General features: G+C 45.1%; 1 long non-coding RNA gene across 1 annotated transcript; it reads right to left on the bottom strand.

The window, feature by feature from the left end:
* Positions 1 to 242: 242 nt before the first annotated feature.
* LOC131481048 (uncharacterized) lies at positions 243 to 11,066 on the bottom strand. The gene is made up of 3 exons (XR_009246004.1): positions 10,981 to 11,066; positions 4,198 to 4,287; positions 243 to 340 (listed from the first exon to the last, which is right to left on the bottom strand). It is a non-coding gene; the product is annotated as an uncharacterized LOC131481048 (long non-coding RNA).
* Positions 11,067 to 12,786: the final 1,720 nt, after the last annotated feature.

Here is a 12,786-nt window from a genome sequence, read left to right as displayed (position 1 = left end):
GCCATAGTGTGAAAGGCAGCCCTGCAGGGAGCGGATGAGCAGGCAGGAAAGCCACTGCTGTGGATGGGGACACCACAACGGGCTGGTTTCTTTTGAGGCATGCCCAGGGACCAAAAACTATGACAGCAGGAAACAGTGGCTGAAATGAACTCTTAAGTCACTGAATTTCATCGCATGTGCATTTGAAAACACTCCCATAGGGAAAGATGCTTAATCTTTTGTTTTGTTCTGTTTTGTTTTGTTTTGTTTAAAATAGAAAAACTAGGTAAAGGATACACTCCCACACGGTGAGAGTTCAGTGATAGGAAGTATGCTGTATCATCGCCACAACATCAAATTTCTGTGAAAAGAAAATGATAGCTTCTTTAATCTGCGTGGAACAGTTGGTTTGTCAGGAGAAGAATCCTAGGTAAGAAGAAATGTACTGGGGGTGGTTTTGTTCTTTCCTCTGTCCTGAGAGGACAAGCATTACAAAAATATCTTGTCAGGACCAGCCTGAGCTGCTGTGGTATAATGAGTAAATGAAGTCTCTTCTGCCAACGCGCCTGAAACAATGAATGGTCATGGTTCAAGCATCTAAGCACCTGAGACCACATACAGGACCTGGCTGGAGTCCCCGCCTCCTGGATTTGGTATGACCCAGCCCTCGTAGTTTGGCTGTTGTGGGCATCTGGGGAGCGAACCAGCATATGAAAGAGATCTTTTTCTCTCTATCTCTTTCTGTTTCTGTCTCTCTTTAAGTCTGCCTTTTGAATAAATAATTAAAATACTTAAAAATAAGATTAGCAGCCTGATGCAGTAGCCTAGCAGCTAACGTCCTCACCTTGCATGCGCTGGGATTCCATATGCATTCTGGTTCATATCCCGGCAGCTCCACTTCCCATCCAGCTCCCTGCTTGTGGCCTGGGAAAGCAGTCAAGGATGGCCCAATGCCTTGGGACCCTGCACCTGCGTAAAAGACCCAGAAAAACCTCCTGGCTCCTAGCTCCTCACTTTGGATCAGCTCAGCTCTGGCCATTGTGGCCACTTGGGCAGTGAACCAGTGGATGAAAGATTTTTCTCTCCGACTCTCCTTCTCTCTGTAAATCTGCCTTTCTGATTAAAGTAAGATAAAAAAGCTCTCCCATAGTCACCAAACTCAGCACCGTTCTTAAATTGTTAGTAAGGACTGAGTTTAACTCCCCCCTGCAGCTGCAAGTGGGGCTGTTGCCTGTCTTGGGCTCACCCCTACTGTTCGTCCTGCCTAAGCTGCCTAAGGTGCTGGAGCTTAGAATTGCATTTGCAACCACGGTCCACAGTACTTACTCTGCTATCTCCCAGACTGGGGACAAGAATCAATAGACTGCACAGATTTGTTCTTTGATTAATTCATGCAATGCGAATATGATGCAATAATTTAACCCCAATGTAACAATATAAGAAAAACCTGATGCCCACAACACAGGACTAATCCACCCCGAATGCGTGGGTGCTGTTTTTTTAAGCCGAAACCACCCTGCTGTGGAAAATTTCACCCATTTTCCCCATTCAGTTCTCTTAGCGTCAGTATGATGAGTTGGGAAACCGCCAGGGAGCAGAGAAGAGGTGAAGGAGGCAGAAGGCTGGGCACACCGCGTGGGATGCCTGCAGATCGCACTGTGCCCACGGCACCTCTCCAGCCTTGTAAGCAGAGCCTCAGACACGGGGTGCACAAACACAGCCAAAGGAAAAAGTCTCCAAGCCCTCGCTTTTTACTTCCGTTTTATCTACACTCGTTCGGCTTTTGCTGACTCACTCACTCTGGGAGAAAGCCATCTGTGGCTCCTACCCTGCACCTCTGCCTGCTGACCAGGGAGCCCGGCGTACCAAACGCATCTTCTCATTTTCATGACGGATCAGAGAGTCGTTGCTTCAGGCAGTGAATTCTGGCAGAGGTGGTGGAGGGTGAGGGTGGGACTGGGAATGTTCATGAAGTTCATGATAGGAAATGCCTCTGGAGTTCGCAAGGGTGACTTGCCCACAAGGCTTCCCAAGCTGCAGGCTTAGCAGCAACACCCAACACCTCCCCCATGACCGCGTCCCAGTGGACGGCTGGCGGGTCTGACTCGGAAGCCACGCGGACCATCAGCATGCCGTTTTCTTTGGAGAGGAGCCACCTTCACACTGGGCCTGCCTGCCCGGTGCTCGCCTTCCTGCCCCTGCCCCTGGTCCCTGACCCGGCCTGGGGCGCCTTGCACAAATCTATGCATCCTGCAGGAGCACTAATTGAAAATTTGGGTGGCCTTGCTTGTTTATTTTCCTGGAATGCAGCGGGCTCTGTTTTCATGGCATTTTTTCCCCCTCAGCACTGCTGGTGTTTCAGTTTCAAACGACAACCGGTCTCAGGCAAGAGTCTGAGCTGGGGGCAAACTTCACACCGAGCCGCCTGCCTGCAGCAGCTGTAACTAAATAGGAGCATCAGAGAGTGAGAGAAAAATGCCAGCTTTTTTCAAAGAAGCAAGAGACAAGCTCACCTCCTTATTAAAAACGGGAATAACAACATTAATAACTACTTGGTTATCGGGAAAATAAAAGATAGCTACAAGACACCACTGAAAAGTGTTCAACCATAGATTACTGGTGCTTAACGTGTCACAGAATGCGTCAGTTCTAACTTTGTCAGAGTAACATACAACACGCTAAAGAAGCAAGCTGAGAAAGAAAAGACTTTGTCTCTACAGGCTGCAGCGCTGAGGGTTTCAACCCGATTTCTAGAACGCACAAATTGCACATGTCTGTTCCCTGAGGAATCAAAAGGCTCCCAGGGAAATTCTTAATTTTCTCAAGATGCTGGACCATGCTGTTCTAATAATTGGTTGCTGCTGTAAATTGCACACTACCCAGCATTCAGAGGCGGTCCTAAGGCAGCAGATTTGCGTAAAAACATTTCTGGCAAAAATTTAATATATAGCTTAAAGAATTGACACCTTAAGACTTGAGAGATTTTGATTTGTTTCCCGGGGGTGGGGGGAGGGTGTAACCTTTTTTGTCTCGAAATCAATGGAATATGGAGGGAGTGAATTTGAAACAGCTGATGCTTTTGGTGAGGTGTACAAAGATTCAGAACTATAGAAAATATGTGCGCGTGGACTAGATGCGGGGATCAAAGATGATTTCTTTCACTGAACCTTCTGAAAGAATGCCTGCTGAGGAATAAACCCGCCATCCACGTCTCTAGCTCCAAGGGGGACTAGATCTAGGTCATTTTGCTCATTTTCCTTTGGTTTGCATACAGATTTATGCCACTGATGGGCAGCCTAACGACACATCAATTTATCACAAAATGGAAAACTGATTAAGACTCCCCTGTGGTATGACTGTGAGCTGACAGTAAAATCCGAAAAGATGCTGGTCCTATTTTAGCTCGGGCAATCAGTATAGGAAATTTTTTAAAACTTCATGGGTATTTTTCAATTAAAAAATGTATGGTATCAAATCCCTAATCTACAAAATTAGAATTTTTTTAAGATAAATTTTGCTTTGAAAGATTTTAAAGAGCAAAAAAAAATCCACTTGTATAATTGCCTTGCTAATATACGTAGCTGAGATGAATCACATTGTTATGGTTCTTTCATGATATTTATTACATATTTGAAATTCACTGTATAGATGTGCGTGAATTTGACATGGTAGCTATATAATTCTTCATAAGCCCATATAGTGATTTTTCATCATATAAAATTGAGATTCAAAGCAATTTTCTGGGGCTTGCTTATTTAAAAAGTTGATGAAATGCAGTAGGAGAAAATATAAAGAAAAATAAGTTTACATGTATTATAACACAGAGTAAGTCTGAGAATCTGAAACGCATTGTGGTTAAATAAAGCAGATACTTCAGTATGGCAGTAGGGCATATCTTTCATTACTGCAGAATAGAAAAGCGAATAAACTCTTGCAAGCAGTTTATAAAGCAGGTTAGGTTTATAAAGCAGTTAGAAAACTCACGAAGTCAGTCCATCCATTCAATCTTATTTAGCAGGCTTTTCAAACTTTGGCCTCCTGGAAACAAAAATGTAAAATGCCTATCCCACGTTTGATGTTCCTAGCATTTATTTCCTAGTTGTCAGCTCCTGTGTGTGTGTGTGTGTGTGTGTGTGTGTGTGCGTGCGCGCGTGGTGTGTGCGTGTGGTGTGTGTGACTTGTTCAGTGAAATTATAACCTCAAGAAAATAAATAACACCTGTGCTACAGGCCTTTCAGAGGCCCGTGCTTGCTTGGCCACTCCGAGGAGTCTCGAGCAAGGCGTGTTTCACTATTGACACAGAGTCTCCTGAAACACAAAAATCACAGCCTTTTAATAGTTCTCAGAATGACTTCCTCTTTTCTAGGGTTAAATTTTAGCATGGCTGATGGTTTCCCTCCCCAGGTGTCAAATGGCCAAAACTGAAATGCTTTTTAAAGACACGTACTTCACAGATAAACAAAAATAAAACAACAGCAACAATAGCAAAAAAAAATCACTTCTTTTCCTGGGTCTAGCCAAAAGTTGCTGCTTGTTTTCAACAGAGGTAAATGACGCCAAAGTATATTTTACAATTTGTGCAAGACACAACTGACACGGCTGGAATGAGGCGTTTGCCCAAACAAAATTAACTCTTAAAATTTCAGAACCATTCCTAGTAAAAATAAAAAGAAGAGTCTGGGCGGCAGGATTCCTATTGCAGAGGACAGCAGCCATCTGCAGACCACACGGAGCAGGGGCAGGGTTGCCGAGCGTTATGCAATAAAGCAAAACGAAACACGAACGCGTACGTATGAATTATCTTCTCCCCCTTGCTTTCTCCTGGAGCTTACTGACTTGGACAGAAAATTGGGGTGCACATACAGTGCTGGATACCAGAATTGTTGGGCCAACGGATCAGCTTGTGACATCTGTCTGACATTCAACTATAAACAGCTGACAACTCACCTGATTGGAATTAGCTTATCCAAAGCATAAGGTAAAATAAACCGGTTTCCTCATTTCTTTTCTCTTGAGAAAAGCCAAATTGGTTCTTCTGAGTGCTTTCTTGCAACAAGAGCAACAAGAGGCGGTGTGGCTGAGAGAAAGAGGCGCCTGACAGACCTGCAGTTCCACAGATCCGCTCCGGGAACAGTCTCTTTTCTCTCTGCCACCACGGAGCAACTGTGCTGTGGCCAGAAGCCCTAGCCCTTCCAAATACAATTCTCCGGTTACACACTAGGCGGACGACCGTAAGGGCTGTTGAAAGCAAAGTACCAGTGAACAGTCGTCCTATGATGAATGGTTCGGCCACAAATGAAAAATGTGTTAATCAGAGAATTAAAAATATATATATATTAGAATGCTGCTGTCAGCATCCTTGTCACGTGTGGTTCTGCCAAAGGACCTTGATTTATGCACCAGATCAAAGAGATGTGAGGATAATAAACATTTCAGCTGTACCTGTTGAGGTGTGGGGGGGTGATGGCAAGTGACAGAATGGAATCAAAAGATCCGACAGACCCCACACCTCCTTGGATGCTTTCCCCAGTTCTTGACACCCACCCGTAAGGGGGGGCTTCGGTGGCACCTGCTCCCAACTGCCTCTAAGTTCAACTGAAGCATCCAGGTGTGTGAGCTATGGATGTGTGAATGTGCATATGTACATGTGAGTGTGTTGGGCATGTGTGCAGGTGAACCTTGATATGTTGTTTACGCATTTGTACAGGTGAGCACACATGTATACATGTCCCGTGTCTCTGTACAAAAGGCTCTGAGTGGGTATGTGTGTGGTGAGGAGTGCTGGGTGGTGACCCCAGTGTCTTCTGCTGGCCTGGACGAGGCTGTCCTTGGAGTTCCCCAGCAGGCTGGGTCTGCCCAGTGACAAGGTAGGAGGCAACTTGAGCAGGGAAGGAGTAGCAGTGTAAGCGTGTCTTTATCTGCCCCTGCCTTGAGCTTAATCACCAGTGAAAGCTGAGAGCACAGATGCAGAAAGTACCGCTGCTGATGAAGAAAACACTTCCGGTTCTTGCAGGACAATTTGTCCTGTTAAAAAACATAAAGAAGAAGAAAAGGAAGAAAACAGAGGAAAGAATATACGGAAGAGGGGAGAGGCGACTGTCGCCCGTGTCTGCTTGACTTGCTCAACTTGCTCTTCACCCTACTGTTTACGTGTAGGGCTGGCTGACTGTTCTCACCATCCTCCTACCAGCCATTTTTCAGTTTTGCAAAAGCTTTTAATATTCACGTGTGACTTGCAGGAAGTGGAAAGGCATGGGAACAATCATTGAATCTTGTGCAGATGAATTTTTTTGGTAAGAGAAGATGTTGACCCCTTCCACTGCCCTCACACTCGGTCTCACGCGCTTGCTCTGTCTTCATGCCACCTGCATGGCAGGCTTTCTCGGCTGACGGGCATTTCTGTGTGGCGGGCAGTTCCGACAAGCCACAGGGCACTCTGTGAGCTGTGTTTATCATGGCCTGAAAAGAACTCTGTGTGTCAATAACTGGAATTGGGTGGAGGTTTTAATACTCCCAAGCATTTCATACATTTAACAAGCTTTTTAAATCTTTGCTTCTCGACACTTGAAGACTGGATAACTGCAAATACCAACAACGATACTGCCATCAACATGACAGACAGGTTAAAAAGACAATGAGTTGGCATGAATTCATGCATCAGAGTTAACCTTTTAAATATTTATTTTTATTGTCACAGATTATTGCAAATTATCTGGATTCATCAAGTGTTTTAAAAATCTTCATTATTTCTGCTAACTAAAAATTATTTAAAAACAGATATTGAATTCATAATCAGAATGGGCCTACAGTGTTAAAAGACAGTTGTTGTCATCTTTAAAAAATATCCTAATGTATATGTAATTGTATACTTACATATAAAACTTACAAATTTCTGCATTCATCTTCAACAAAAGTCTCAGGAATATGTCTCGATATGCAGATATAATGAGAATATTTTTTCCAACATAATTTGGCATTAAAATTTGAAAGATCGATAGACTATGTGGTCACGTTGCAAAGCTGTGAGTTTATTCAAGCTCGTGTCTCAGAAAGAGAAGTTCCAAAACAGACCTGTGCCCGGAGCGCTGGCCACTCGCATGTACTGCTTACGTAATTATGTTTATACACTAAACCTCAATGATATGATGATCGCTTACTCAATTCCAGTCAAAATTTTCTGTTTAGACATCTTAGAATTTGCTTGAAAAATAAGCTGGAAAGGTAGATCCTTCAGCGTTTTGGTAATTCTTGTTGGCTGAAGATTTCCCTTTCACAGATTTTCCTCGGGGCACAGCTTTAGAGCAGCCCCTAACTGTAAGCGTTGACCACATCAAGGTGCAAGCACAAGCAAATGATTTTAAAAGGGAGGCTAGGCGGGATTTGTCATTCCTTTGCACTTCCCACGACTCAAAAATTGCTTTCATTGTTTTGATTTTGGAAAAGAAAGATCTCAATATGATGGTCATTAGAATATTTTTATATTGATGGCAGACTAGCAGGACAGAATGTATGGAAAGGAGGACACTGTCTGGAGTGCGAGAGGCTAATTTGTGGATCCGGGAACAGTGACGTTTGAATGGCTGCGACTGAAACACACACAGGTCTCACTGAAGTCGCAGCTAACAATTTGTGTTGTGGTGGGGGACCTCTTTTGTCAGAGCTTTCAGAATTGCACTGCCTCTCGGGGCAGCTGAACACAGATTTCTTAGACATCTTTTAAGGAAAGAGTTACTGTGCTGTTGTAAACCAAAAGCCATGTGAAAATTCTGTAAATACGGAAGACCGACTGAGGATGCAGCCGGCTCCCCTCTTGGTTTGCTGCGGGGAAGCTGCCCTGTCTCGTTCTGGAAAAGGATCTTCTCCGGGAATCAATTCATCTTTCATTTCTCTTACGGGGTCAGGGCTGATACGAGCGAGGCATTTTGTTCCCTTTGGGTAGTGTTCTAATTTGACATTGTAGAGTTTCTGGCCCCAAGTTGTATTTACTAGAAAAACTGCTGCCAAATTTAGAGTCAGTAGTTACTAGCATATTTATGTCAAGCCAGAGCTTAGAAAGCTAGATGGTGTTTAATATTTTTTCCCCGGATATTAATCAACATTGTGCCTTGTCACACCATGGCTAGTCATTTTTCCATTAGGCACTGGGAGAGAATTGGCACTTCAAAGCAAGCCAGCCCTGCGACGGAGCAAAACATGGCCTATAAATCCTAGCTCAAAACTGATTTTCCCAAAGAATAAAAATTTCCCTCGGAACGTGTTTGCTCGCCAACAGGAGGTCGCTTAACAGCTTGAACAATCACGTTTAAACACATCCCAAACAAAAACGGACGTGAAGGAACAAACAGTAATCACTAACGTTTTCTTTCACAAAATGAGATCTGTCAAAAAAAAAAAAAAAGGGTTTAACATCCATCATGGATATACAGCTCTCCAGCATGTCATTCTAATTACAGCATTAGAATCGTCAGTTGTTCGGAGGGAAACTTTGCTAAAACTCCTCAGCAGTTCATAGAGTCCTGAAAAGCTATGGCTCATCAGAAAGAAAGCACACACGTGTGCTTGCACAGATCACGTATGTCAGAGCATTCATTTGTGCTTAAAGTCTATATTTGAAAATGAATTTGTATCATGCTAAATTTATGGAAATACTGTTAGTTCCACCCAGACTGGCACATCTGAGTTGAAAAAAAAAATGAGCCCGAGCTCAGGAGGAATTACTAAATGGAAAAGAGCTCCATAAAAATGCAACATTGCAAATGCAACCCACAAATTTAATATTAGATTGTTTTCTCTTTATTACTTTCCTTGTGGCTTGGCTTGGTAACTAGTACTTTTCTCAGAAACAAAAGGCCAAATAATTATTTCGCAAGGCAGGGAGCTCCCAAAAAGTTGTGGAAGTGACACAATGCAGAACAACAAAGTGCTGTGGGGACCAGCAATCTGCGACAAGGTCAGAAAAAGCAACCGGGACAGTCTCAGCTTCAAATGGGTTGCTTTGTAGGTAGCAAATTCAGGAATGATGTAGCTGGGGGAAAGAAATCACTCTAATAGGATAATGGAACACTGTGATCTTGTACCCCTGGCATACAATTGTTGGAAAAGCTCCACTACCACCACGCACATGTCCTGTTTTGCACAGATGGCCAAGACCCCAGAGGAACGGACGCTGCAGAAGGGCTGTTCATTGAAAGGGGCGGTGGTGGGGTTTGTAGGGACTTGGGTGTTTCTCCCACCCCATCACCAGATCTGAAAGATGAGCACTCCAGAACTCCTGCTTTTCGGGGGCCTGTAGATAGTTGGGTTTATTTTTAGCTGGAGTATTTCAGTGCTCAAATAGTTGCTTCTTTTTTCTCACCACAGGTGAGCTACTGGAATCAACTGGCTGTGCTCTCTCTGTGTTGTGATCTTTGTTACTACGGATGAGTCAGGGAAAACAAAGGGCACATGGTGCTTGTCCTTTCCTCCCACGGGAATTGTGGAGAGCACTCAAGGCACGGGAGCACTCTGTCGGGGCAGGACAGGTAGCAGAGGTTGCAGCCGGCACAAGGTGGCAGCACAGCCAGAGATGACACAGTGCGGTTTGCCATTGCTTTTGGAGATCACACCCAATGTCACATGAACAACAGTTTAATGCTGGCTGCTCCACTTCTGATCCAGCTCCCTGCTAATGTGTACCAGGGAGACCGGCCCACAACGTCCTGAAGCCCACTTCTTGCTAGAAGTATTTCAGCTCCTGCCACCCACGTGGGAGACCTGGATATGACTCCAGGCTCCTGGCTGGGCTGGGTAGCCAAGCTCTCGATGTTGCAGCCATCTGGGAGAGTGAATCAGGAGGTGGAAGATCTCTTTTTCTTCCTTTCTAACTCTGCCTTTCAAATTAAATAAATCTTTAAACCACAAAAGTCCCCGCGAAAAAATACTATTCACTTACCAACTTAGTGGAAACCTACAAAGCCCAGAGCATTAGAAACCAGCCCTTGAGGAGTGTAAAAAATATTTCAGTGATTTGATGCTAGTCGCTGAATGAAGGGACTCAGATGCAAAGCTCTGTGCTGTTAGTAATAAAGAGTGGGAACTGAAGAGAAGCTGGGAGATCGCAGGCACTGAGACCCTGAGGCTCTTGAGAAGTGGGACGCTTCTAGGGAAGTGTTGGCCAGAATCAAATCCCGTAGGAAAACCCGAGGGACCCGGTGGGTGCCTCTGTTCCCGGGGGCATGGCATTCCTGCAGGGTGGAACAAAGCTGCATGCTGCCCTGCGCCTTGCTTGGTAAGGGCACTGTCCCTCAGCGACATCCCTCTGGGGACTCTGATGTCACTTTCTTTGTCCCTCGGCGGCTGCTGATGTTATGGACAAGGCATAACACGGAAGCCTGGAGGATCGTCAAAAAATGAAAAATTCTGAAAGACAAGATGATCCAAAAAACACGGGACACTACATCTTAAAAAAAAAAAAAAGCCTGGGCCCGGCGGCATGGCCTAGTGGCTAAAGTCCTCACCTTGAGAGCCCCGGGATCCCATATGGGCGCCGGTTCTAATCCCAGCAGCTCCACTTCCCATCCAGCTCCCTGCTTGTGGCCTGGGAAAGCAGTCAAGGACGGCCCAAGGCTTTGGGACCCTGCACCTGCATGGGAGACCCGGAAGAGGTTCCTGGTTCCCGGCTTCAGATCGGCGCAGCACCGGCCCGTTGCGGCTCACTTGGGGAGTGAATCATCGGACGGAAGATCTTCCTCTCTGTCTCTCCTGCTCTGTGTATATCTGGCTGTAATAAAATGAATAAATCTTTAAAAAAAAAAGCCACCCCACCCACGTCTTGCTAGAAGTTTTAAATAAATGTAAATGCCGTCTGTCCTACAGTCAGGGATAAATCCTTCACTGGAACATGACAGAAGCTCCTTCCTCCCTGGGCATGTGAGGCAGGGCTTGCTTGGGGTGGGGGGCAGGGGTGCTAAGGTGAACCATTTGCACATTCCGACTCCCTTTCCCGGGTCCCCTGGCTCTCACCTCTCGCTGGCAGTGAGTGAGTGCCTTTCCTCAATTTCTCCTTTCCCTCTGGACCACCTACAGATACACCCCACTGCCAGAGACCCCAGGATATAAACACAGGTGTTAAACACGTCTGCTTTATTATGTGAGATGGTAGCAAAGGCCTGGTGGTTGGATTAACTCTATTGTAACACTGTACCCCTCCTCCAGGAGAACCAGCTCTATTTACAGTTGTCTAGTCAATAGAAAACCGCAGGGTCTGTCTGCCCATAAAAGTGATTGGAGCCGCATGATTATTTTCAAACACTGGAAAGAGCTCCGAAGAAAATGAATGGCATTTACTGGCTTACAATAGGAAGATGAAAGTTAAAACAAAACGTAGCACAAGGCTCCTGAGGCCTCCTTGAGCCATAGTTCCCATCCAGGGAGTGCTGAATCAGAACTTGAACGATGGCATGCTTGCAGAATTTCAAACTGTCCTCTGGTCAAGGATAACAGAGTACCTCAACCGTCTGGTTTTACACATTCACTTGTGCCAAGCTTTTGGCGCCTTTCAGGAGGTCACTCGGGACATTTTGAAAGGGATTAGAGGGAACAGACATCGCTCCGGAGTCTGTTCTGACCACAGTGTACTCTTAAAGTCATTCCAGTTTCTTACCCTTTGCATTTGTATCAAGCATCCATAAGCCGCGGGTGAACGATTCAAAGTGCCTTCCTCCCCAGCCCCAAGCCCTCTTTCAAGGAGTCCTTATTCTAGTGGGAGAAGAGCCAAAATAAATACTCAGTTGATGATCTAGTGACAGCTTCTGGTTAGCCTGGTCAGCCTGGTGTAGCCATGAACTTCAAGGCCCTGTGGAGCTACAGCGAGGACCAGGGCAGGATTCTGCCAGCAACGAGGTGAGCACTTTCGGACTCAGATGACGCAACAGTCACCAGCCTTGGTGAAAAGGATCGCTAAGATGTGGCAGACCGTATTGGCTTGGGGAGTTCAACTCTGTTCTAATTAGCCTATTACACACTCATCTGGCAGTTAAGCGTACAAAATACTTAGAGCGTTGCGTTAATGCAAAGGAAAAACATAAAAAAAGATCCTGGAATTGCATCTCTCATGCTCTCATAGGGTTTCCTGAGACTAAATGTTTCCGAAGAGATTTTATGCTTGAGAGTCATTTTTCTATTCCCCTCTGCAAGTCAAATGAAATTTAAGGCAGAATTGAAAACGCAGAGCCATACAGCAATATTTAATTGCCTCAACAGCTACTGCTGCACTTTTGGGCTTAATGATTTTATTTGCTGCCAACTTCTGTATATATCGCAGGAACGTTTGCTAGCTGGTTTCAGAATTAGGAGCAGAAATTTAAGAAAAGAGAAACAGCACCAGCATTCTTTATATTAACAAAAGGGTCTCTTTCCTCTTGGAGAGTTTTTGTTTCAAGAGTACAGAATTATTTGTTATTTTTTTGATCCAGGAAAAATCTGTGAGTTTTCAAGACCCACACATCCTGGCTTAATGGTGCGATCACTTAACCTGAGGAACGGCATGTCACTGAGACCCAAAGGGCTTAATTTCACTGCAGAAGGGGTGTACCCTTGCCAGCGGTTTCTCACTCATTTCCTTTCCACCCCCACTGACAAGTCTTTGATTTGCATTTCCTAGCTTGCTCCTTGCTCTTTCCTCTGGAGCTCCTGGGCACAGCTGAGTGAGTGCACACCCGAAAGCCACACTTTGACATATGCTCCGGCAAAAGGGAGAGGAAAAATGAACTCACACTGAGTCTCCCGCATCAAAGCATTCCCCAGGGTCTCTTTCCCTAACAACAGCGC

Source organism: Ochotona princeps, chromosome 1 (genome assembly GCF_030435755.1).
Source record: "Ochotona princeps isolate mOchPri1 chromosome 1, mOchPri1.hap1, whole genome shotgun sequence".
Classification (NCBI taxonomy): domain Eukaryota; kingdom Metazoa; phylum Chordata; class Mammalia; order Lagomorpha; family Ochotonidae; genus Ochotona; species Ochotona princeps.
This window is presented reverse-complemented; position numbering and strand designations above follow the sequence as displayed.